Here is a 22,108-nt window from a genome sequence, read left to right as displayed (position 1 = left end):
AACAGTAATTTCTGCCTCTTAACGTTAGTGTCCAAAATTGCCCGTACCTCATACTCATTAGAACCCTGGACGTCAATGGGGGACGGGCGTAAGGGCAGTCTGGCAAAAGGAGAAAACGGTTTTAATAAGGACAAATGAAACACTGGGTGAACCCTGCCAGTGTGCCGGTAGTCCCAAACAGACAGCAACAGGATTCAATACATGAAGAATAGGATAGGGGCCGATTTACTGAGGAAGTAGTTTACGCTTCCCTGGTATATATACGTTTTTGGTGGACAACCAACTTGATAATCAGGAGCAGGGCACGATGATTGTCTGTGTATTTCTTATCATGAGATTGCGCTTGTTCTAAATGAGTCCTAATGCTGGCATGTGCGAGTGACAGGTCATAGATACAGGCGCTAACTGTGGCATTTTCAAAAGGAAGAAATGGATCCAATGGGATAGACCTAGGATGTTGCCCAAAAAAGAGCGAAAAAGGGCGATGAAGTTGTTATATGCAAACTCAGCAGTACACAACAGAGAAAGACAGTTATCTTGTTATTGTAGGCATAGACGATATCGCGCGAGGGTTGCATTTAGCCTCTTGGTCTGGCCGTCAGTCTGGGGATGGTAGGCACTGGAGTATCTATCGTCGATGCCGAAGGAGGTTGTAAGTGATTTCCAAAAATGTGAGGTAAACTGAGAGCCTCTGGTAGATTGTAGGCCAAAGAAACGTAACCCGTTCTTCACATATAAGTCAGCTAAAACATGAGCAGTGAACAGGCCAATACACAGAACAAATACGGCCAGCTTGGTGAAGTAGTCCACTACCACAGAGATGGTATCTGGACCCTGTAGAGATGGGAACTCGGCTATAAAATCCATTGAAACCATGCACCAGGGCTTGTGTGGAACCGGAAGAGGGTGTAGTAGGCTCATAGGTTTACAGGTTTGTCCTTTGCATTGAGCACATTTCGAACATGTTCACAAGTAGTCAGCAACATCCCGGGACATGGTAGGCCACCAACACCACCTTCGCAACAACCCCAGGCTTTTTGCCTACCGGGGTGTACTGGGAGAAGGGCATCATGATACCACGGTAGAGCAGATAGGCGCGTTGTTTCATCTGGCATGTATACCCGGTCGTGGAAGTATGGTAGACCATATTTGACAAAGAGGTCTAGATCATCTAAACGATCAGCGTTCAGTTGAACCCAGTTTTGCAACGTCTCTCGGAGCGTGGACCATGGAGTACAATCACGTGTTGTGGGAGCAGAATCCTTGTATTTCCCACATGAGAGGGTAATATTTCACCCAACTGGGAGAGGGCGTCAGCCTTGGTATGCAATACGGCTGGCCTATCGGTAATGGTAAAACCAAATAAAGAAAATAAAGTGCCAAAGGGCCTGTATGGTGTTGATGCACTTTAAAGATTTGAGGGCCAGAAGGTTGCTGTGGTCCGTGAATACAGAGACCGGGTGACGGGCCCCCATCAGATGATGTCTCTATTCAGTAAAGGCATCTTTAATAGCCAAAAGTTTTCGGTCTGTCACCGAATAGTTCCTCTCAGTGGGGGACAGTTTATGGGAATAGTAGGCTACTGGATGAGTCTCCCCCGTGTCAGGACACTTCTGTGACAAGATCGCACCCAAAGCCATGCTGGAGGCATCAGCTTCCACAACAAAAGATCGAAGGGGATCCGGATGTTGCAATACCGGTACCGTGGTAAAAGCTAGTTTAACGGCATTGCATGCAGTCTGGGCAGCATCATCCGATTTGAAAGGCATTTTGGGACTGGTAAGAGCAGTTAACGGTGCATCAGTAGTGAAAAAGGAGTGAAACCAATAAATGACTGCGCTTTTAGCGAAGTGGGAACAGGCCACGCCAAGACAGCTTTAACTTTGAATTGGTTCATTTGCACACCGCTACTGGTGATGTCATAACCCAAAAATGCAACCGAAGGTATGAAAAATGCACTTTTCTGCTTTAGCAAACAGATGGGGTTTATGTAGGCATTGCAGAACAGAACGGACGTGTGTCACGTGATGGGCATAGGAATCAGAGTAGATCACCAATTTGTCGGCCAGATACGCAAGCACATAGTGGTCCAGCATATCTCGGAATACGTCTTTCATAAATTGTTGGAAGGTGGCAGCAGCATTACATAGCCCAAAGGGCATAATCAAATACTCGAACAACCCATAACGGGTATTGAAAGCGGTCTTCTACTCATCGCCCTCTCAAATGCGAACCAGATTGTAGGCCCCCCCTCAGATCCAATTTGGTAAATATAACACAGGATCCTAGCTTGTCCAGTAACACAGAAACTAGTGGCAAGGGATATTGTTTTTTTATGGTCACAGCATTGAGGGCTCTATAGTCAACACAAGCCCTCGCATAACCTGCTTTCTTTGGTACAACAAAGAACAAGGGCACCAAGGATGGGGACTTAGACGGTTGTATAAAGCCATTAGTCAATGAGTAAGCCAAGTAATCCTTTAGGACTAGGTCTTCCTGTACAGTGAGGGAATAAATACGTCCAGTCGGGATCTTAGGAGTAGGGGAGAAGATCAATAGAGCAATCGTAAGGATGATGTGGAGGCAATTGTTCGGCTTTCCCTTTATCAAACACATCCAGGAATTTGTGGTATTTGGCAGGAATTTCCCAAACAAAACATGCAATGACGGCCCCTATAAAAGAGACCGAATCGAGGATGGCGATACTTGGTACATTAACCTCGAATTTTTAACAATTGCTGTTACACTATTTCGATACAAATGTAACCTCATGTGTCTCCCCATCGATGTGAGGATTGCGAGTCTTCAACCACAGGATGCCCAATATCAACTTGCATTGGGGAGGCAGAGATAACATCAAACAAAATGTTTTCTATATGTCCGGGTTTCATGGACACATAGATGCGATGTGTCTGTTCGGTAACAAAACCTGAAATTAAAGCACTGCCGTCGATAGCGTTAACCACTCCGGTTTGTTGTTTTGCTATGACAGTAGCACCTATCTGATGAGCATAAGATATATCAATGTAGTTACCGGTGGACCCTGAATCAATCACTGCTTGAGTTCACAGCATGTTGTGGGGAGACAAGCGAAGGGAGACGGATATTTGCACCAGAGTATGTTGAAGAGGAGTCCAAAATAAATCACCACTCGACTGAGGTACTCCCTCTATGGTCGAGTTTTGGCGTTTCCCTGTCTCCTCAGTGGTTTCTCCGGGCATTCTCGAAGATAATGATCAGGAAAGGCGTAATACATGCATAAATTGGACTCGCGTCTATGTTCCCTCTCCGAGCTTGACAAGGGGCCCCTGAGAACCCCGATTTGCATGGGTTCTGTACCATTGCCAGGGTTTTTCAAAGCTTTGGATTTATGATCCATAACTACTCTTCTCTTGTCGCCTCTTCTTTCCACCATGTGAGCATCGTTTTGGAGAACTAGGTCAAGTAACTCCGGAAACCCAACATGTACTACAGGGATGTTGGCAAGGGCGTCTTAAGTCATCAGACAACCTTTTATAGAAAACCGCCGCCTTTTTCTCTTTGGGCCAAGCGGTCTCTGCAGCCAATTGATTGAATTTGGCAACTATGCAAGAAGTGGGGTATTGTCTGGTTTCAACTCCAGAAACTCAAGATCAGTGACCTGAGCTTTGTACCGGGTGTCGAATACCCGATTCCTGGAGGAAAGGAGAGCATCACAATCATATAAATCTAACTATTGGACTCCAATAGGGGATTGGGCCACGTGGCTGCAGTCACACCTAAATAGGAAAGGGCAAACGCAGCTTTCGTGGGGGAGTCAGGGAAGGAAGCAGACGGCATAAGAAGTGAAGCTTGCACTGATTAATAAAGGTCCAAAAATGTTTTGGACCACCCAAGAATATCTCCGGGGGAGCCAACAGAAACTGGGTTGACATCAATATGGGAACTGCATTTTGCGCAGGAATGAGAAATGCAGGTGCCAAAGCAGCTGACGCCACTGCATAGTCTGCACCTTGTGGTTGGGCATCATATAGAGCATACATTCTGTGACGGAGAGCCGTATGAGCCGAGGTCATATTGGTTGTAAGATCCGCCGCCAACTGCAATAAACTAGATAGCATATCGGCTGTGACCATAGCTTCTGATTTTGTCACAAACTCAAGTGTATGTCAGAAACAGGCAAGGTCTCCACAAAGAGGGCAATCTTCCTTTTGAGACACTGTGCTGCCCTTAGGATTAACAGGCACCACCGTAATTCAAATGAAAGACAGTACACGGCAATCTGGGAGAAAGAAAAAGAGAAGGACAAATTACCTCAATTGTCAGAAGGGAACAACAATTAATACTAAGGCAATTCAGAATTACACTAACCTTGTTTATTTGAAGGCAACAGATTACTCTGTGGAGGAACAGAGAAGGTAGCAGGAAGTATTCCAGTGGAAGGGGAATGGAGCCCGAGGAAGGAGTTAGTGGTTAGTTGTAGCTAGCCACGACAGAACGAGGATGTACTAACGCAAAAGTTGAAGTACATGGTAATCATACTGCATAGCGTTGAAAAATCCATATATCAAGTAATTAGTTCTAAAGAAAGTCCTGCAGCCCCTCATAGTAGAGATCCTACTTTATTCATTGTTAGGTTAAACGTACTTGTAATTATGAGCAACGCTTTCCTCTTGAACCATTTGTGTATGTATCCCAAGAAATTCCTATTGTCAGGCTGCCCGCTCTATGCAACACTGAGCAACCACCCTGAACCAAGCCTTCTTACTTGTAACCAAGACAATCTTCATGCAACAGCACCTCGATGCTTTGGGCTTTGATGCGCTTTACAAATTCAAATAAATAAATAAATCCTCGCTCAAGGTACACAGAATTCCAGTTAACAACAAACAAACACAAAACAAACTACCTGGAAACGAAAACAAAGCTGAACTGCAATCCGAATAGCAGGCCGTGGTCAATTACGATGCGAGCATGGAAGTTAATGTTAATGTTAAAGGACATTTGTACCGCGCACTATCACCACCGAAGTGGTCCCCTGGCGCTCTGGCGGCTCTGAAAAAAGCTGGAAAAGTGCAAGAGAGCGGTGATGTGCTGTTGGCAGCCTCAGCCCGGTGGGTCCGTTGGCTGGGCTTGGGGTTTTTTATGGTCCATAGTCGTCGTGTGCTGTTGTGCAAGTCTATGTGTGGTTTGTTTTATTGTTGCATTGTTGTGAAGTTTGTGTGGATTGCTGCGTTTTAGGCTTGTGTTTGGTTATAGTTTGAGAGGTGTATGCAGAGGGATGGAATTGTTAGTTGGTTGGTTAGTTGGCATTGCTGTCCTTGAGTGCCTAGAGAAGGCCGTGATCAGAGACTAACGTGTAATCAAGTAAGGTATCATCCGGAAGACAGTCCGTGCAGGCGGAGGTCAGCGACAGCAGAACCGGAGGCAGAAGTGCAGAAGGCAAGCAGCAGCGGAGTCCTTAAGCAGTCTGAGGTCAAAAACATAGGAAGGTAGATAATCCGACCAAGGAACTTCACGGGGGAAGGTACTAAAAGGAACACCTACCGTCTAAACCAGAAGCACAGGATAATGAAACCCCATCGCTTAAATGGAGATCGAGGGACACGCTTGACGTGTAACGTCATTGCCAAACCAATGCACAAAAGCAGGCATTAAATCACGCTCGACTTCTGCGTCTCTGGCATTGTGAGAAGCGTAATAGCAACTGCCAGGGACGAAAGAAAGAATGATAGTTACAAAGTGAAGTACGCTTAGGAGGTTGGAGACTTCTGCAACGTGACGCTATACAGGATTCTGAAATCTAGGCGTGTGCATCCATAATTGCCTATTATGGTGAGAAACCTATTATATTGTGAAACCTAGGCCTTTCCCCCACTATACAGAGTTCTCAAATCTAGGTGTGTTCTCCCATACCCAGATTATACTGTGAAACCTAGGCCTCTCTCCCACTATACAGGAACCTCAAATCTGGGTGTGACTCACCCATATCGGCCTATAGTATTGTGAAACTTAGGCCTTTATATCAATCTACAAAAAGCCCAAGTCTAGGTGTGTGCTCCCAATCTGCCTATTTATCGTGCAATGTAGGCTTCTCCCACTAGTCAGGGATACCAAGCTAGGTTTACCTCCGATATCTGCCCAGTGTATAGTGAGCCCTAGCAGCCGTCCTAGACAGGCACCTCGAATCTAGCTTTACTCCCCAGCGCATGCCACTAGCCTAACCCCACGACCTCACCACCTTCCAGGAACACCCAGCTAGCCACATTAGGCAATTGCTTAGAGTCGTACTTTGCCCCAGTCAAACGTGAATCCGCAGTCTAATATCAGGAGCTAGTCAGTCCAATGGTGTGTGCCCCCCTTTGAGAAACCCTTTGTAACCAGACCGTGCGCTGCTTATACACACAGCCATCAGACTATAGAAGTCCAGAACAATAAATACATCACTACCTGGCCAACCACCGTTAAAAACCCTACAGGTGGGCTACAGCCCATGTAACCCAAGTCCGAGCTATCGCACCACCAAAGACGCCAAGATGCCCCCTCAAAGAGCAAGACGCTGCCAAAGAGAAACAGAAAATAGAACACACCAACCGGATACGTGCCCGAAACCATCACAAATACAGAACACAAGCAGGAAAACAACCCACAAGAAGAGATAGCTCCCTATATTTAACACTATCTCACTGCCTCAACAACTCATCAGCACTAATACATCCAGGCATGCCGAGAACTGACCGGAACCCCGCAGGAAGAGAAGAGATGACCCAAAGAGGGGGAAGAAATTAAACCAATGCCCTCACCCCTACATCACAAAAACACAAGGGCAGTGCACGCAACCACAGCAAAACAGAGGATGAAGAAGCAGAAGAATTTATCATCAACCCGACAATCAACCTAACAGATCTCTTCTGCAAGGAAGCAGAATACATGGAGCACCAAACAAATTGTGACCTAAATAAAGGAGAAACCCAACAGAAGAACCACAAGACAAAGCAAGGATTAAAAAACAATTCTAACCGCATCAAAAAGATCCACTGCAACCTCATCAACGTCAGATCATTGTCCAAACATACCACAGAGATCTTCGACCTCCTATGCGAAGGTGGTCTCAACATTCGATCCTATTCATAACCGAAACAAGGCTAGATGACTTGCATAACTGCATCCCTGTCAACTCAAGTGTTTATTTATTTATTTATTTGCCTTTTTAAAGCACTCACACAGCATGCGGACATCGAGGTGCTGTTACAGGAATTTTTTGTTGTTGTTGTGTAATTGTTGTCTTAGTTGCGTATTTATAACACGCTTAAATACCCAGAGGTTTCTAAGCACGGACCCGCGGTTCGAACCTGTGTTGCTCCGTGTTGCTTCGTGTTGTCTTGCTTCCAAGGCGAACACGTTGCCGCTGAGCTATCCTCCCTGTTCACAGGAAAAATAAAAAAGAGGAGGACTGGTGATAGCATACAAGAAACAGCTAAAAATGTAAACAGATTACCCTCTAAATAAACTGCGAATCCATGATCCTTCACCTAAAAGCAAATTGCAAAACAAAGCTCAAATTCGTCCTGGCATACAGAACACCAACATACGATGCAAGCTTCGCCAACGTATTCTCTGAAGCTATCACAAGCCTAGCCATCGAGCAGGAACACCTGGTAATCCTCAGAGACTTTATCATCTGGTTTGACGAAGAAACCGCTAACTCACAGAAATCACTAGCCAAACAACTAGACAATGAAACTACATCAGCTAGTCAAAGGAGCAATCCACACTGCGGGGCATACACTAGACGCAATCTTCGCCAACAAGAATCTCATTGCCACAACACCACCATTACAGATCCTCTGGAGCGACCCACCTCGTCATTCCATTCGTGATCACACTCCCCACAACAATGGCAAAAAGAACAGACAAACTGCCATCTATCATGAAAAGAAACTGAAGAGCCATCAGAGCTAGCAACCTAGCAGAACAACTAGAAATCAACAAACCACCAACATCGACCCTGGACGAAGCAGACAGCTAAATAAAAACAGAACTACTTCATAAATTGCTGGAACGATCAACAGGATCTCAAAGGAAAACCCTTTAACCCCATCATGCAAAAGAGCAACAGCAAAATGGTTTTCTCTGCTACTCTGCGCCATGAAAAGGAACAGGAAACTTGAATTAGAATGGATGAAAAAACCAATCAGGTGAAGAAATTACAACTCCAGTGACAAATCCACTCATACAAGAAGGACATATATAAGGCCAAAAAGAAATACTACAACAGAATCACCAAAGCCAGCAACACCCAAAAGGAATTGTTTAATATCATACAAGAAATAAGAAACCCTCCTGGCTGCAACAACACTTCGATACCTTGACTGAATCTATGCAATGAACTTGCAGACCATTTCAAAAACAAAATCACCACCATCCAATAAATCATACAAAGCAGACCAATCTACTACAACATGCAAACATGCGACCCACCCAGCCACGAGGATCACCAGAACAAACTCCCAATTATCAGCGAGACATTCATCAAGCTGGTAAGCAACAGAAACAAAGCAGGCTCCCCCATGGTTCCCTGCCCCTCAGACATACACAAATCAATCCTCACACAAGGAACGCCCATAGAATACTCGAGAAACCTTTTCAACCAATCACTTTCAAACAGAGAAAATACTGCAATCGCTCAAAGCGGCATACGTCAAGCCACTGCTCAAGGACACAGCAGGAAACCTGGAGGACCTCTCCAACTAACGACCCATCACAAACATGCCATACCCAGCGAAACTACTCGAGCCGTCTACAGAATAACACAAGAATTCATAGAGAAGCAGCAACTGTTGCACCAAGCACAAGTAGACTTCAGACCGGTGAGGGTAACGGAAACGGTATTGCTCTCAATCTAGGATGATCTAAAGGCTAAAGCACAGCTCTAATCCTTCTGGACCTCTCTGCAGCATTTGACACAGTCAACCATGAAATCCTCATCGGGAGACTAGATAAAACAGGAATCACTGACACAGCCCTACTATGGATTCAATCCTTCCTAACAAACAGAACAGAAACCGTCTGGATCAAACCTTTAGAATCTACTACAAGAGAATCCAACTGCAGAGTACCAAAAGGATCGTCCTTCTCCCCATTGCTCTTCAATATATAACTGATGCCACTAATCAAACTCATAAAAAAACATGCCTCCCATACTACAACTACGCAGATGACACTCAGATTGTCTACAAAATACAAGATACACAGGAAGAAAAAAAAACACTGAACTACTGAACTGCCTACAAGAGCTCTACAGCCTCAAACTCAACCCAGTCACAACAATAATGATCATAGTTTAAAACGAGGAAAACAACCACTACATCCCATGGCCAACGGAACTGGGTACATCACTGACTCCCTCAACGACAGTAAAAAAGCTGGGAGTCTTGATGGACAATGAACTAACACTTGAACCACAAGTAAACGTCCTAATCAAGAAATGTTTCTTCCTGCTGCACGCAGTAAAAAAGATCCTACCATTCCTCTCTTTTACCCACAAAACACTCACAATTATCGCACTCGCCATGTCCAGAGTATACTATGCCAACAGCCTATAACTAGGAATGCCAGAACGACTTAAAAAAACATCAGCGCATCCAGAACGCTACGGCAAGAGTCCTGCTCAGACTACCACGAAGAGAACAATTTACCCCAGTGCTGAAAATGCTACACTGGCTGCCAATAAAAGAGAATAAAGTTCAAAACAATGTGCTTAATGCACAGAGCAGTCCACGGCCAGGGAGCAGAGTTCCTAAAGAAAGAAAGAACCGTCTACCACGCAACAAGATCACTCAGCTCAAGCAACGCCATTCGCCTAGTACCAAAACCATACAACAAAAGAAAACTTGGAGGATCATCTTTCACTCACCTCACAACCTCGACCTGGAATATCCTACCAAAAAACATACGCAACACAAGGAGTCATTTGGAGTTTAGAAACCTACTCAAAACTTGGCTCTTTGCTCCAGATTCACGAGGAATCAACCAGGAAGAAAGGTCCAGAACGAAACCTGTGAATATCCCTGTAGGAAACCAAAGACTCCAACCTAGACCTCCATTTTGAATACGGGGATGGGCACACACCGCCCACCCACATGCCACCAATCCTAAAGGATAATTGGATAGGTGGGGACAACCAACAGGGTGGACAATAAAGGACAAGTGCTGTGACCAAAACTACACCTGCCACAGGGCTGGGGGAAGTAGCGGATATGAGCTAGATACACAAACCACTGGTGCGACACAAAAGAGAGCTCCCACTATGCAGCATGCCTGCCAACTATGCGGTCTAAGTAGAGTACCAAACACACAGGATAACCATAGAGGTTGAGAGCAGAAACGTGAAGACAAAGTGGTGAGAAATGGTCAAATACTTGAAAACCATTATAACCGTACCTTACAATTTAAACTTTCTGCATACTCAACATACAGAAACTCACACAACCACCTCTCTGCACAGCAATCTGCACGTACTTCACCACATTGCAACAACAGACGAACAACACGTAACCCGCCACAGCAGCACATGGTAATTCTGGCGCAGATCGAAAACCGTGTGCAAGCTCAGCGAACGGTGCAAACCGAACTGAAGCGTCCAACAGGACATCACAACTCTCACTTTCCTATTCCTACAGCCTTTTCGGAAGTTGTGCGGTTGGGCATAGAAGTTGGGGTAAGGCTGACAGATGTAGAGGTCTTAGATAGAACAATGGTCTGCAAGCTGGGGCCAGATCCGGGAGATTTGGTGAGGGTGTCTGTGGTATGGGAGTAGACATTTATACTGGTAAGATTGTCCTGTACTGGTACATTTGGGAGACTAACCTTGGCAGAGGCAATTACATCAGCATCACTGTCATGAAGACGACCAGTGGAGACAGATGGTAAAACAAGATCAAGTGATGAAACTGAGGTTAGTGAATGGGAGTGGGAATCTGATGAAAGCGATAGGCAGAGAGAATGGGGAAGAGAGGCGAGGAAGAGTGAATAGAGGTGTGATGAAGTGTAAAGTCGCTCAGAAGGAGAAAGGGGGACAAGATAGTGAGAAGTAGCAGGAGGAGAGAATCTTAGTCATTGTAAAAGATAAGACGCCAGCCGGGTGGTCTGCAGAGGACACGAAAGGAAAGGAGGACTAGTTTAGAGAAAGAACAGAAGGGGTACTTGAAGGAAGGACATGAAGGTAGATGAGGAGGAGATGAAAGAGTCCAGGAGCAGTGATCAAGGATTCCAATACCGCCACCCTTGCCAAAGAGAACAGATGGAGGTAGAGGATTTAGAGGGAGTGATCCAGGTGTCAGTGAGACAGAGGCCATGAAGGTTGAAGCAGAAAGAGATCAAGAGTACAATGAGATTTATTACATAAAAAACGTGCATGCCAAAGACCTATTAAGACAACTGTAAGAGGAGCAAAAGCAATGGTAGGATAACCAAGATTAGACGGGTAACTGCCAAGCAAGCCCCTGGATGCCATTCAAAGGACTGGAATAAACATTCCATAGAAGTTAGGGGGTCTTATACACCAGATGAGAGATGAGATGAAAATGAAGACCTTTGGAGGGTTTAGACTCCTATCGGAAGACCAGATGCTTCATTTTTATAGCCCGGGTCTAGAAGGAAGGATGTGGTGGTAAAGGGCCCAGAGTAGAGCTTGGAATGTGTGTACAAGTTATTGAGTGAGACAGCATTTTCCAAAAGTGCAATACATTACTTGACTACAGATAACACTAAATGCGACTATATTGTTTCTAGCATTTCCTAAATGTTTAACTTTATGCGCACATTGGATGGATGTCTCTTACTCTCGTGCAAAGGTGAATACTCAATTCTACTCTCTGGAATTTGGATGTACTCTTCAAATCTCAAAATGGGGAGTAAATTACTCCCACATCAAAATCCTATCTGGAGCACTGAGGAGAGGGGGTGTATTGTACCTTATATTCCCCCTTTTCAATATGTCCATACGTGTCTCTGTAAAGTGCTTTTCATATATTCACACTTGGTGTTCTTTCCAATATGTCCCGGTGTCTCCTCTGCTTCTGGGTGGACTTGCCGGTCTTCGTTGGCATGGATTCTCGCTCCCGCAGTCTGCAAATGAAGGATCTCAGCCTGTTTTCACCTCACGGTCGCCTTCTCTTCATTCTCCGGTTCCCTGCCGCTTCTGCTGGACACGCCTGCTTTCCTCACAGCTTCGGTAAGCGATGTACTGCTTTTCTCGTCTGCAAATGCCCAGGAGTCCCTCACAAGCTCCTGGTGTTCCTGCAATGGTCCTTTACTCTGCAACCTCTTTCTCAGTCTGCAAGCCGCTCTGTTTCTCCATGCTGGTTCAGTCTCTTGGTTCCTCGTTCCTCAAAGCGAGCTTTAGTACTCACTAGCCAGTCTCCACAGCAGCGGTGAATGTCTCTCTCCAACACTGTGCACACTTGACTGGCTCTCCCTCCCCGCCAGGATCATATTCAAAAATGCATGCATCACCCACAAAGCAGTCTCAAACGGAACACCAAGTTATTTGGTGGCTAAACTCCACACCACTGGAGGCTCTCGCACCTCACATAGCAAAGCAATCAAAAGGTTGGAGTCAAAGCTAGCCCTCAAAGAGAAGACTCACAGGCAGTCCTCCTGCCATGTCTGACCATCTGGAAGTCAATTCCGGTAGAGGCGCGAAATACTTACCCTCCTCTACTTCCACTAAACAGTAAAAATGTGGCTCTTTCAACAATACCTTTTGGACGAATAAAAAGCCCTCGACCAACAATACTGTGCTACTATTTAAAATGCCATGCCGAAATTCTGGCGCAAAACTGCAGAAAAGCGCTCTCTGCTGCTCTTTAGTGAGGATAGTGCTATAAGCAATACAATTAAAAAACATTACTTTTCAAGAGGTCCTTGAAATGCTGTCATTATAAACTCGGGACAGAAAACTGAAATTTAATCTGTACCTGAGGTTGAGCCTTGAACAGTCTCTCTTTTCTCTGGATCCTCGTGTTCATTGGCAAAGGTTTCCCTGTCCATGTCTTCAAAGGGTGAACTTTCGGGACATTCAGTGTTCAACTCGTTCATGGGGTTCTGATAATAGCAGGTAGAGAGTCACTCCCTTTCAATTTGCACAGGGTGACACCAGTCCCGGTGATCGCGAGCAGATGGCTCTGTGCCCACTTCAATCTTTACCCATTCTACGGCGTCAGACTGATATGGGGCAGATGGCTGATCTCGTTCAACCTTCCCCTGGTCCGTCAGGTCCTCGAGATCCCTGGGAGAAGACCCCTCCCATACTTGGATCTTCACCAAGTCCATGGAGCCCTGCGGACTCTTGGTTAAGGGTTCCTCGCCGCCCTCAGTCTTCACATATCTCATGGTGTCCTCCTGATTCTCGGCCGTGGTCTCCTCACCTACTTCAATCTTCACCCAGTTCATGGGCCCCTCACAATGTCCTGCATAAAGTTCCCCCCCGAGTCACTCTTCACCAGGTCCACGATTCCTGCAAACCCAATGCAGATTCCTTAAGCTTCACGGAGCCCACGGATTGCTGCAGTTTCCATGACGAGTGAGTTATCTTCTAAAATATGTGCTTGATTGCTAAATATCGATTTCATCATCAATCCAAATGAATGTGATCCTTCATCTGAGAGAGAAGAGAAGGAGAGCAGTCAGCACACATGCCCACTTTCCCTCTACTCTTGAATCTGCCCGTCCACAGGATGCAATGCCATCTGACTGTAGACTGAAACTAAATGTCTACACGCGGGACCAGTGCAGCCATACATCAAGGTCCCCTCTCATACAGGGGCATCATCAGCCCCCACATGGTGTACAGGACCAGCTTCAAGGGAGGTTCCTTCTCCACATTTAATGCAGAGTATGGAGGGGGGATCGAGGCTGGGAGAATCGGGAGGGAAATGGTGACGACGGGTGACCTCCAGTTAGTTTTTGCGCTAGCTGATATAGATTGCGTCCATGTCTTTACAACACAGCAATGTCTGTGCTGCATCCACTGCACGGGTCCCTATTGCATGTTTAGTGATCCTGCAACTCCTAGCCCATGGCCTTCCTTCGCATCAGCCCCCACACCACCCCTATCATTAGAAGGGGATGCCCCTGTGCCCCCAGGTCTCCCTCACACATCTCTCGGCTCTGCTCTGACCTTCCGGCTCCAACTCCTGTCCAGGCTGCACCCCGTCCCTGCCCCTTCTCCACTTCCCCACCATCCCCCGACACGGACCGTTGCAGTGCCACCGTTAGCGGCATGGTAAAGACCTCCACTACTACATTGGCGAGGTTAGAACCAACGCTGACAGTGTGGTGCAGACCTATCTCTGGTTAAAGGGACGATGACCACACATGCAGCAATCTCTATGTGGATGGACAGAGCACTCACATACAGGCTCACTGTCGCCAAAGCTGTCAAGTGGAGCCAAGTATCCCTCAAGAAGCTGCGTCTCCCTAGAGGACGGTGACGCCTGTCGCTACAATTCAATTATTTCACCCTACATATATCTCATTTTTGATGTTATCAAACTAAGTTTAAAGGCGCATGTGCTAACCCGCCATATAGGATTACATTTTTTAAGAAAACCATAGTAATTAAATCATTTTTTGCAAAAAAAGGGAGATACTCTGTATCGCCTTCATAAAAGCGGTCTCATCCCAGGGATCCTCTATGGCCTGGGAAGGACACCTTACGGCTGCACTGCCTGGAAGCCCTCCTTGGGAAGGACACCTTACAGCCGCACGGCCTGGAAGCCCTCCTTGGGAAAGACACCTTACGGCTGCACGGCCTGGAAGCCCTCCTTGGGAAAGACACCTTACGGCTGCACGGCCTGGAAGCCCTCCTTGGGAAGGACACCTTACGGCTGCACGGCCTAGAAGCCCTCCTTGAGAAGGACACCTTACGGCTGCACGGCCTGGAAGCCCTCCTTGGGAAGGACACCTTACGGTTGCACGGCCTGGAAGCCCTTACGGCTGCACGGCCTAGAAGCCCTCCTTGGGAAGGAAACCTTACGGCCGCACGGCCTGAAAGCCCTCCTTGGGAAGGACACCTTACGGCCGCACGGCCTGAAAGCCCTCCTTGGGAAGGACACCTTACGGCCGCACGGCCTGAAAGCCCTCCTTGGGAAGGACACCTAACAGCTGCACAGCCTAGAAGCCCTCCTTGGGAAGGACACCTTACAGCTGCATGGCCTGGAAGCCTTCCTTGCCTAGAAGCCTTCCTTGAGAAGGAAACCATCCGGCTGCATGGCCTGGAAGGAAAAATCTGGCCAAATGTTTTGGGGTTACCAAAGTGTGTGCCGATAGAGGTTCTATGCTGTGAGCTTGGCCTTACTAGATTACTGACTTCCTGGAGGATGGCTGGGAGCTCATTCTACTTAAGAGTCTAGCTCAAAATCATTATTAAAATATTTTATGGTCATGGCTAATGGAAGAAGCATTGGCAAAACCAATAGTTTTGGCATTAGGTACTTGGAAGATACTTAGCTGATGAGTATCTAAATTGTAATTTAGGGCCTGGCTCAAAATGTTGTTAGTAACTGGAAGCAACAATAGTTCGGCAAAGTGCCAATTATATGAGAACACAGCAAAAATCCTAATATAAGATGGAGAGCACCATTAACGTACAGAACAAAAAGGATGTCAGAAAAAGTAATATATTTAACAAAATTGCTCATTTTTAATACAAATAAGTGTAATAACGTCTCTCCAGACAAAGCCACGACTAAGTTTCAGCATGCTTAGTTAACAAGCATTGCCAATAGCAACAGTTTCACCTTTTTCCAAAAGGCAATTGGCTGGTATTGCCGTAGCAATATTAACTGCCCATTGATAGTAGCAGGTGCAAAAGGGTGCGAGTACCAGGGCATCTAACAGCCGTGCCTGGCAAACGCCAATGCATACTTACTGAAACAGTTGGCTATGCCAATGCGTGTTTTTAACAGGACTTCAGTGAAGGAGCAGTGCTTTTACAACTCCAATTAAGCATGAACGTAATGCAAGTTCGATTGCAAAGTTTAATGGTGAGGCTTAATTAAAGCCAGACAACATAGCTCCCGGGAGGAGGTGTTTTGGGTGGGAGGGGTGTAGCATTTTACATGCAAGCATTGCAGAGGAGGAGGTATGTGGAATCTGGAAGATTGAGGTTGGGAGTTATGAGCAGTTGGCATTAATAGATCTGGGGATATATGTAATAAAATATATCACAACTACAATCAACGTGTTGGAGAATCTTTCAAAGGGACAGGAGCTGAGTGGGAATGCCCATCAGGATTGGCATGGCCATGGGCAGTGAATGGGTGAGCAAATAACCAAACAACACCTACAGGCTTTGTTGAGAAGCATTGTCAATGGCAACAGTTTAAGCTTTTCAGGGCGTTGAAGACATGCCAGGGTGGTGCTGACATGGCAGTGCCCACACTGGCGATAGAGAACTATTCTGCAGATTCACACCATGCCAGCGTCACTGGGTGTAGAGTTCCCATCTCTGCTATCCCTCAACAACCTCACCATCCTTCAGCTCCTCAGTCTGAATGAGTTCCTAAACATCTGGAACCGATTTGCTAAAGTGCAGCGCAGGTGTGCACGACAAGGGGTAACAGCACGACAAGGGGTAACAACACGATAAGGGGTAACAGCAGTGTTTCAAAACAGGCACCCCAATCACACATTTCTGCCATTTTGTAATAAAACGCCAAATTCATACATTTTCACTAACTGCGTGAGAACTAAGGCTGAAGCACAAAAACTTAAAGTTATCAAGAATTTCTTGGTACCTACAAAAAAATACAATTTAAATGCCTAACCAATTCCCATTGGTGACGTTGTACTATATAAGTACCTTTAAAATAACATAAAATGTGCTCTATGCCATGTTTTAATGCAAAACATTAGACCACATTTTATTTAAGTACAATGCAAGTTAAGCATCCAAACAACAAACACTTATTACAGCCAAGCAGGGGGTTTATACCAAAATTGTACTCAAAGCACTTATAAAATGTGGCTTTACAAATGACCCGTGGCACAGATTGGTTTTAAAACCGCCCCACATAAACATGAATTAAATCTAAACCATGCAAGAAATCAACACAATGCTGAGAAGGAGCGTGTCTTATATCCAAGGGAGGCTGTATGCTGTACAAGAGTCTAATATTACAAAGTTTAAACATCAAAATGGCAACATGCAACCTGCCATACAAAGCACCCGCCATCCCACACAAAAGTGAAGCTACCACACTCCCTCTCCTCCCACCACCCGCCACTCCACACAGAAGTGGAGCTACCACACTCCCTCTCCTCCCACCACCCCACACAGAAGTGAAGCTACCACACTCCCTATCCTTCCACCACACTACACAGAAGTGAAGCTACCACACTCCCTCTCCTCCCACCACCCCACACACTCCTCCTGCTCCCACCACCCCACACAGAAGTGAAGCTACCACACTCCCTCTCCTCCCACCACCCCACACAGAAGTGAAGCTACCACACTCCCTCTCCTCCCACCACCCGCCACCCCACACAGAGGTGAAGCTACCACACTCCCTCTCCTCCCACCACCCGCCATCGCACACAGAAGTGAAGCTACCACACTCCCTCTCCTCCCACCACCCCACACAGAAGTGAAGCTACCACACTCCCTCTCCTCCCGCCACCCCACACAGAAGTGAAGCTACCACACTCCCTCTCCTCCCACCACCCCACACAGAAGTGAAGCTACCACACTCCCTCTCCTCCTACCACCCCACACAGAAGTGAAGCTACCACACTCCCTCTCCTCCTACCACCCACCAAAGAAGTGAAGCTTCCACACTCCCTCTCCTCCCACAGAAGTGAAGCTACCACACTCCCTCTCCTCCCACCACCCCACACAGAAGTGAAGCTACCATACTCCCTCTCCTCCCACCACCCACACAGAAGTGAAGCTACCACACTCCCTCTCCTCCCACCATCCACACAGAAATGAAGCTACCACACTCCCTCTCCTCCCACTAACAACCCATTTGCTTTTCAGATCTGCTTGAGCGCCTGGAGAACATGGCAGCAGTTAACAGCATAAATCAAATTAAGAAAACATGTTTGTTGGTCATTAGCAGTGTAAATATGATATGTGTCATTTATAAGTGTTTCTAGGGGACCCATCTACCCCCATCCCCAAGCATAGTGGATTCAATAAATTGGTCAGAACAGCTAGAAAACAGACATGTTCTTAATGTACTGGATAGACAAAGCTTCCCAGTGGAGGGGACCTTATGGCTGCGCCCATGTTAAAAAGGGCCCAGTCTTTTCATGCTGCCACACGTTAGTAAGTGCACGGTTCGTGCTTGTGCTGCTGGAGCGCGTGGGGACCGCACTCCGTCTAAACTCTATGGAATAAAGACGCGAACTCTGAGCTCTTTCTAAGGACCTTCTTTATTCACTCTCCAAACACCAACAGACTTTCTCTCCCCCCGCCCCCCAAGTCCCGCTGGGACCAAAACACAGGGTCACTGACATGATATGGCATTTATAGTGCGCCTATACACGAGGCAAAGTGGGGGTGGGGGGCAGCAGAAGGAAAACAGACAACAATCCTACTAGGCCAGGTGTCACTCAGATCGTGCAAGTGTGTGGGAAGGGGGCAGGGACAGTGCAATACATGGGAATAGATAATAAGAATAAGTAAAGTAACGGCCATCATGTGGCAAGTGCAAGGTTAAGTGCAGACATCAGGTGTCAAGAGCTGCCTACTTCCTATTCTTCTCTCCTGCCCCACCACAAAGGCCTCTTACTTTCCCACAAACAAATAGACCACGTATTCTACCACAGGCACACATCCCTCCCCCACACAGACACTCCCTCTCCCACACATCTCACAGCTCCCCACTGATCTTCATCTCACAGCTCCCCACTGATCATCACACAGATCCCCACTAATCATCACACAGATCCCCACTAATCATCACACAGATCCCCACTGATCTTCATCTCACAGCTCCCCACTGATCATCACACAGATCCCCACTGATCATTACACAGATCCCCACTGATCATTACACAGATCCCCACTGATCATTACACAGCTCCCCACTGATCATCACACAGCTCCCCACTGACCCTCATCACACAGTTCCCTACTGATCATCACACATCACCCCACTGATCATCACACAGCTCCCCACTGATCATCATTACACAGCTCCCCACTGATCTTCATCACACAGCTCCCCACTAATCACACAGCTCCGCACTGATCTTCATCACACAGCTCCCCACTGATCATCACACAGCTCCCCACTGATCATCATCACACAGCTCCCCACTAATCACACAGCTCCCCACTAATCACACAGCTCCGCATTGATCTTCATCACACAGCTCCCCACTAATCACACAGCTCCGCACTGATCTTCATCACACAGCTCCCCACTAATCACACAGCTCCCCACTGATCTTCATCACACAGCTCCCCACTGATCATCATCACACAGCTCCCCACTAATCACACAGCTCCCCACTGATCTTCATCACACCGCTCCCCACTGATCTTCATCACACAGCTCCCCACTGATCTTCATCACACAGCTCCGCACTGATCTTCATCACACAGCTCCCCACTAATCACACAGCTCCGCACTGATCTTCATCACACAGCTCCCCACTGATCTTCATCACACAGCTCCCCACTGATCACACAGCTCCCCACTCATCATCATCACACAGCTCCCCACTAATCACACAGCTCCGCACTGATCTTCATCACACAGCTCCCCACTAATCACACAGCTCCGCACTGATCTTCATCACACAGCTCCCCACTAATCACACAGCTCCGCACTGATCTTCATCACACAGCTCCCCACTAATCACACAGCTCCGCACTGATCTTCATCACACAGCTCCCCACTAATCACACAGCTCCCCACTGATCTTCATCACACCGCTCCCCACTGATCTTCATCACACAGCTCCCCACTAATCACACAGCTCCCCACTGATCTTCATCACACAGCTCCCCACTGATCTTCATCACACAGCTCCCCACTAATCACACAGCTCCCCACTGATCTTCATCACACAGCTCCCCACTGATCACACAGCTCCCCACTGATCATCATCACACAGCTCCCCACTAATCACACAGCTCCGCACTGATCTTCATCACACAGCTCCCCACTGATCACACAGCTCCCCACTGATCTTCATCACACCGCTCCCCACTGATCTTCATCACACAGCTCCCCACTAATCATCACACAGCTCGCCACTGATCTTCATCACACAGCTCCCCACTGATCACACAGCTCCCCACTGATCTTCATCACACCGCTCCGCACTGATCTTCATCACACAGCTCCCCACTAATCACACAGCTCCCCACTGATTTTCATCACACAGCTCCCCACTGATCACACAGCTCCCCACTGATCTTCATCACACAGCTCCGCACTGATCTTCATCACACAGCTCCCCACTAATCACAGCTCCGCACTGATCTTCATCACACAGCTCCCCACTAATCACACAGCTCCGCACTGATCTTCATCACACAGCTCCCCACTAATCACACAGCTCCCCACTGATCTTCATCACACCGCTCCCCACTGATCTTCATCACACAGCTCCCCACTAATCACACAGCTCCCCACTGATCTTCATCACACAGCTCCCCACTGATCACACAGCTCCCCACTGATCTTCATCACACCGCTCCCCACTGATCTTCATCACACAGCTCCCCACTAATCACACAGCTCCGCACTGATCTTCATCACACAGCTCCCCACTAATCACACAGCTCCCCACTGATCTTCATCACACCGCTCCCCACTGATCTTCATCACACAGCTCCCCACTAATCACACAGCTCCCCACTGATCTTCATCACACCGCTCCCCACTGATCTTCATCACACAGCTCCCCACTAATCACACAGCTCCCCACTGATCTTCATCACACAGCTCCCCACTGATCACAGCTCCCCACTGATCTTCATCACACAGCTCCCCACTGATCTTCATCACACAGCTCCCCACTGATCATCATCACACAGCTCCCCACTGATCTTCATCACACAGCTCCCCACTGATCTTCATCACACAGCTCCCCACTGATCATCATCACACAGCTCCCCACTGATCTTCATCACACAGCTCTCCACTGATCTTCATCACACAGCTCCCCACTAATCACACAGCTCCCCACTGATCTTCATCACACAGCTCCCCACTAATCACACAGCTCCGCACTGATCTTCATCACACCGATCCCCACTGATCTTCATCACACCGCTCCCCACTGATCTTCATCACACAGCTCCGCACTGATCTTCATCACACAGCTCCCCACTAATCACACAGCTCCCCACTAATCACACAGCTCCCCACTGATCTTCATCACACCGCTCCCCACTGATCTTCATCACACAGCTCCCCACTGATCACACAGCTCCCCACTAATCACACAGCTCCCCACTGATAATCATCACACAGCTCCCCACTAATCACACAGCTCCCCACTGATCATCATCACACAGCTCCCCACTGATCTTCATCACACAGCTCTCTGCTGCCCTCACTCCCACAGCACTCCCACAGCACTCCCACAGCCCTCCCCCATACCTCCCAGGCAGCTCCATTGCTACGCACCTGACGCCGGGGCCGGGGGCAGCAGCTGGTGCAAGTCTCGTCTCGCGAGAGTTGGCAGATGAGGTCAGAGAATGACGACACTGCAGGCTCGCATGAGACATACACTGCAGTGTCTGGAGCCTGTGCTGCCTCTGCCGTTACTGCCCCGGAAGTACACCAGTGCTTCCTGCTTCCGCTCTCCCAAGAATCGCGAGAGCAGCCGGATAGGCGCGCCCTCTGCTGGAGCATTGCGGGAACTGCAGCCTGATTGGAAGATTGATAACCTGCTTCAGGGTTCAGCAGCTGGAACTCAGGACTCTCTTCAAGACTTTCTTAAATGCCCCAATACCCGCACCACAAGACAATCAGATTATACTGCTCCGAGGAGCCCCACCAGACGGGGGGTTGAAGAAGCTAGAAGCTGTGTATAAAATAGCCCTGCCCTGTAAAATAAAACAAAGACAATCACCTGCATTGGGGCGGATTCTGACCTT

The 22,108-nt window shown here is 47.4% G+C and overlaps 1 protein-coding gene across 1 annotated transcript in view; it reads right to left on the bottom strand.

Annotated features, from left to right (window-relative positions):
- LOC138581058 (uncharacterized) overlaps positions 1–21,767 on the bottom strand; it is a 471,910-nt gene extending 450,143 nt beyond the window's left edge. Inside the window, exon 1 of the mRNA XM_069652139.1 lies at positions 21,636–21,767. The gene's annotated coding sequence lies outside the window, so the exon portion shown is untranslated. The remainder of the gene's footprint in view (positions 1–21,635) is intronic.
- Between the last annotated feature and the right edge of the window lie 341 nt (positions 21,768–22,108).

The sequence above is a fragment of the Ambystoma mexicanum genome, chromosome 1p (genome assembly GCF_040938575.1).
Source record: "Ambystoma mexicanum isolate Mex_15411 chromosome 1p, UKY_AmexF1_1, whole genome shotgun sequence".
Lineage (NCBI taxonomy): Eukaryota > Metazoa > Chordata > Amphibia > Caudata > Ambystomatidae > Ambystoma > Ambystoma mexicanum.
The sequence above is the reverse complement of the archived record's forward strand: the minus strand, read 5'-3'. Positions and strand labels throughout refer to the sequence as shown.